Source organism: Octodon degus, unplaced genomic scaffold, assembly GCF_000260255.1.
Source record: "Octodon degus isolate 3935 unplaced genomic scaffold, OctDeg1.0 scaffold00080, whole genome shotgun sequence".
Lineage (NCBI taxonomy): Eukaryota > Metazoa > Chordata > Mammalia > Rodentia > Octodontidae > Octodon > Octodon degus.
In genome coordinates this window covers 8,677,241-8,682,624 of record NW_004524656.1, presented here as the reverse complement: position 1 = coordinate 8,682,624, position 5,384 = coordinate 8,677,241, and positions in this window count along the sequence as shown.

Sequence of the window (5,384 nt, the reverse complement as noted above, 5' to 3'; positions counted from 1 at the left end):
ACCATGTGGAACAGGCATAGGAAAACAACAGCCAGTCCCATTCAGAAAGAGGAAAAGTGGGACTACACACAAGACACCAGCGCTGAGTACTGTTGGAGGATGCAATCTCCGAGAGCAATGTCATGAGTTAGGTTCCAATTGTGCTTCCTGAGTGAAGCTCCCTTGTGTGTGTGTGCCCTGCTCCACTGTTCCCCAGAATGTTCGAGGACATTCTCTTGTCCACCATTCTTCTTGCCCATGTCTGAAGGGAACAGTGAGATGGAGCTTTTTTCTTCACACTGGTGATTGATAGATGGGGTCATTTTAGGTCTTGAATGCTCTTTCCAGTCCCAACTGGTGATTCTCTTAGACATAGAACTTTCTCAGGGGCCAGGGAGATGGCTCAGTGGAATAAGCACTTCCCTGGCAAGCACAAGGGCCTGAGTTCAATCCCAAATTCTGCCAAAAAAAAAAAAAAGAAAGAAAGAAAGAAAGAAAGAAAGAAAGAAAGAAAGAAATAGAACTTTCTTGATATCTCACCTTCTTGTCTGTTAGTTCTTTCAACAATAGAATCCAGAAGTCATATTTATTTAATTTGTGGCCAGCTCATCCTGCCCTGGTGGCAGGGCTGGTGTGGCATGTGGTACCAGGGATCAAACTGTGATCCCTGCACTTGCCTAAACAGGCGCGTTAGTCTGCTGAGCTATCTTGCTGGCCCCTATGTTTCTTACAGAGACACGATTCACAGATCCATGATCCTCTAAGTTCTCATTTCTATACCCTCTCTCTTCATCTAAAGATCAAGGTACCCTGAACCTACCAGCATTATGTGGGAGATCTAACAGATTTAGCCTCTTTCCTTGAGATGTTTGTCTTATTTAAGGGAATAACTGGATCTTACATCTCTGAAAGACACTTACTCTGGGGCCAGGGAGATAGCTCTATAGAATAAGCAGTTGCTTGGCAAGCGCAGGGTCCTGAGTTCAATCCCCGTACTGCAAAAAATAAAAAGAAAAGACACTTACTCTGAAACATATTATCCTATGCACAGTTTTTAACAGCAGAAGAAGGATCACATCTTTATTTTGACCACAACAATGAATTTCAAGTTTATTTTTTTCTTTTTTTTCAGGGAGGTTCTCTCTACATAGTCCCAGCTGGCCTCACACTCACTCTGTAGCCCAGGCTGGCCTCAAACTCATGATCACTTTTGGCCTCAAAAGCAATTCTCCTGCCACAACTTCCCCAGTGCTGGGATTACAGACCTGTACCACCATGCCTGGCCTGAAGTTGGTCATTTAAAACCTTTCTCTGGGGGCCTGCCGGTTAGCTCAGTTGTTTAAGCGCCTGCTTATGCAAATGCAGTCAGGTGCAGGATACTGCGGTTTGATCCCCAGCTTCTCAAGCCTTACCAGACCTGCCCTTAAGGCAGCCTGAGCCAGCCAAAAATAAATAAATAAGTAAATAAATAATAAAACCTTACAAAAAATAATATTAAAACCTTTCTCCATTTTATTTGTTTATTTATGGTTGTTTTTGTATTTTAGGGAAGGATCTACAGGTTGTTCAGGGTCTCACTACACAGATCAGACTCGTAGTGATTCTCCTGTTTACAGCCTCCCAAGTGCTGGGATTACAGGTGTGCACCACCATGCCCAGTATCAATCTCCGACTCAACGTGCCCCAGGTGCAGGGCCTGCATGGCAGGTTTGGGGATACAACCCCTGTCCCCTGCGCCTACTTGTAGGTGCTTTAATCTGCTGAGTTATTTGGCCGGCCCTCCTTTCTCCATTTTATATCCTACTATTTGTAATCTAAAATCATGGCTTTCCAAAATATTTCAAGCTACCAAATTTTTTGGAAAGTCTATTCACTTTCATTTCTGCTTGCGTTCTGGCCAATTCTTTTCTGAATAGTTTCTTTTATACCTTGCCAAGCACAGTCAATAATAATCAAACATATGCTAACATACTGTTTTCCCATAATGTCATCTTGAGTTACAATTTCCTTAAGAATGTGATCTGACTCCCAGGAAATTTTAATGAACATTTCCCACTTTATAATATAAACTTCCACTTTTACAATACTCAATAAAGTGTTTTTCTGCAGTTTACTACACAGCCCCTTGGTTTTGTGTTTCATTGGTATAATGGTTGATCGTTGTGTCAACTTGAGAAGGTAAAAGCTTAACTAAACTGGCTCAACAACTCCCCACCCTAGGGTGTGGAGGTCTCACCCTAGGGTGACTCATCACTTACAGGACATAAAAAGGAACTGAGGAAGGATGGAGCGTTCCATCTCCTCAGAGGAGTCCTGGTCTTCACAGTCAGTCTGGATGTCATCTCCTGGCTTCTAGCACAGGCTTCTTGCCTCTGCCTTGGATCCTTTAGCCTTCTGGAGTACACTCATCAGCCTTCTGTCACAGACTCATCAGCTTCCAGACATGGACTTGCACAGAACACTGTAGAGAGCTCCAGGCCTTGGATTGAATCCTTCAGTCTCCAGGGTATGGACTCCCTCTGCATGCTTCCTCATCCAACTGTGTAGCTGACCATCGTAAGCCAATCTTGGAATTTCTTATACATTTGTACATCTTGTGTTATGTCTGTTCCTCTAGCAAAAACCTGACTGATACAGATTTTGGTACCAGAAGTGGGACCTCCACACCCTAGGGTGTGGCCTCACCCTGACTGATACAACTGGTGTATCATTGCTCACAATATAACTTGATATCAGTTGGGGTAGGCTAAGTTATACAATGATAGCAAAGAACCATAAATCTCAATGACTTTAAAAAAAAAAAATCTCAATGACTTGTGACAATTACAATTTATATAATTGGGAAAGGATATATTCCAAGACATTCTTACCCAGGGATCTAGACTGATAGAATCTCCAGAATCTCAAGTATGTCCATCATAGGAGCAGAAAGGAAGCATCGTAAATCACACACCAAGTCTAATAGTCTTCCATCTAGGGAATATTTTATCATGCTCACATTGTGTGGATCACATCATAATACCTAACTTCAGGAAGATGAGAGAGATAAGTGGTGGGTTTTTGCCTATGTAAATCTGCCTAGTCATCATGGTGATGCCCAACATGGCAGGGGCCCAAGAACAATAGCGCATGGCCCACTTTCTCCTTCATCTTCCCTCAGCCCAGAATAGACTTCCTCTTCATTTTTTCTCATGCACCACCAATACCCAATCAGCTCTTGAGACCTCATCCTGTTTGCCCCACTCAGCTCTGAAAACATCACTCTGCCCACCGCCAACTTCCACCCCAACCAAAGCTAACAAAAGCCCAAGCTTTCTTTGTCTTGGGTCAGAGAATCCCTTGCTTCTCCTCAAGCAGCCCTCCCAAACCAAGTAATAAAGGCCTCTTTTATGTCTGTCCTTTCATTTGTGCCAGAGGAAAAACCCTACAATAAGAAAGAAGATAGTACATAATTCCATTATGTGCTCCCTAAAAAGAACTGAAAGTAGGGTTGAATGACACAGGATACCATAGATTCTATACCCAGATAACCTAGCTTACACTATGTAGAAGAATAAACCCTCTCATGCTTTTTGTGAAGGTTGTTAGCATGTCTTCCACCAAAACACACGAGTAATCTAAGAAAGGGGAAGAAATTGAGAGAAGCTCTTGGATGAAGATAACAAGAGATTCAAATATATGACAACTATTCATAGCACATAGAAGACTATCAGTCCAGACTGGGGCACTATGACTCGAGAAATAGAAATAGATATGTCATCATCAAGCTTTTGTTTTTACACCAACAATATGATGAAACTATTGAAAGATGTATTTTGCCAAAGCATATAAGAAGAGCAAGACAAAGATATGAGTTTTAGAAACAAGAGGAGAGGCAAGGGAAGGAAACCAAAGAATGGAAACAAGGAAAATCTTTGGGTGAAAGAAGTGCAGCAGGGCTGGAGAGATGGCTCAGTGGTCTAAAGCACCTACTTAGAACAAGCTTAGCAAAGCACAGGGACCACGGTTCAATCCCCCAGCACCACATGCCAGCCAGCCCCGCCCCCTGGTGGGCTGAGCTGGCCACACACACACACACACTTCTCTCTCTCTCTCTCTCTCTCTCTCAAATAAAAATAAAAAAAAAAAAAAAAAAAAAAAAAAAGAGGTGCAGCAAGTCTTGGAAGCAATTAACCCCAGGTAAAGGAAACCTGATATAAGGAGTGGTGGTTCTAATTTTTGTAAAAATAATAGATTATCTCATAAAACTGATTTTGTGACAAATCATACTCAGGGTCTATTAAGAGGTATAGGAAAATTTTTAGTTACTAACCATAAAACTGAGCAAGTTTTAAAAAAATATTAATTTTATAAAAAAGGAAAATATAGGAATTAATATATATGGTGATGCTGAGTTATGAATATTTCAATCTACATAACCAAGTAAATGATAAAAGTTGGTATATCTCAAATGATAAATAGCTATATTGGGAGTTATGATAACTAGATCTTCGCCTCTCATAAGAAAAAGTAAGTGGTTATCTAAAACTGACACCAAAAGGCCAGCAAGATAGCTCAGTGGTCTAAAGCACCTGCTTAGGCAAGCTCAGGCAGGTGCAGGGAACTGCGGTTTGATCCCCAGCACCACATACCTTGCCAGCCCTGCCCCCAGGGCGGGCTGAGCTGGCAAAATACATACATACATACATACATACATACATACAAAAATAAATAAAACTGATACCAAAGAGTTATCAATATTTACTTATCAAAAGGTACCAGTGTCTATATGTTATTTAGAAAAATGGAGATGAGTAGAAGTACTATAGCAACAAGAGTTAAAATTGTTTCTTCTAGGGATGGATCCTGGGGAGAGGAGAAAAAAGCTGGGAAAGGAAACTACTGCATTTTGTTATAGGCCACTGAGTATTATTTGTGAATATTTTATACATTATGCATCTATTACCTTTAAGACAATAAAAACCAAAATAGCTTCCTAAGTGATTCTGACACTCAGGAAAATCTAAGCACAGTACCCCAGCCCACGATCCAATCTGTTACGGAAAAACTCCTTGCTACAGCACTCCCTAGAAAGTGGTTATCTAACTGGGGCTTGTTGATCTCCACAATAAAGGATTTACTACATGAAAATATAACTCCTCTGTCTTCATAACCCTAGTTCTCATAGTACGTCATAATGGATATTTCATAGTGAAAATGCTGATGTACTCCAAGACTGTATTAGCCCAGCCACTGTCAGGCTGGAAAGGAAAAGATGTCTCATAGTCCTCAGACATGGGAGTAGTCAAGAGGGTGACTCTTGCCTGTGTTCCAGCCCACTGCTCCGGCAATCATGTAGAACAGATTTCTCCCTCCGAGTAGAAGGGACGGTTCAGAAGCCCTGGAATCCTACTTTTAAGTTTCTC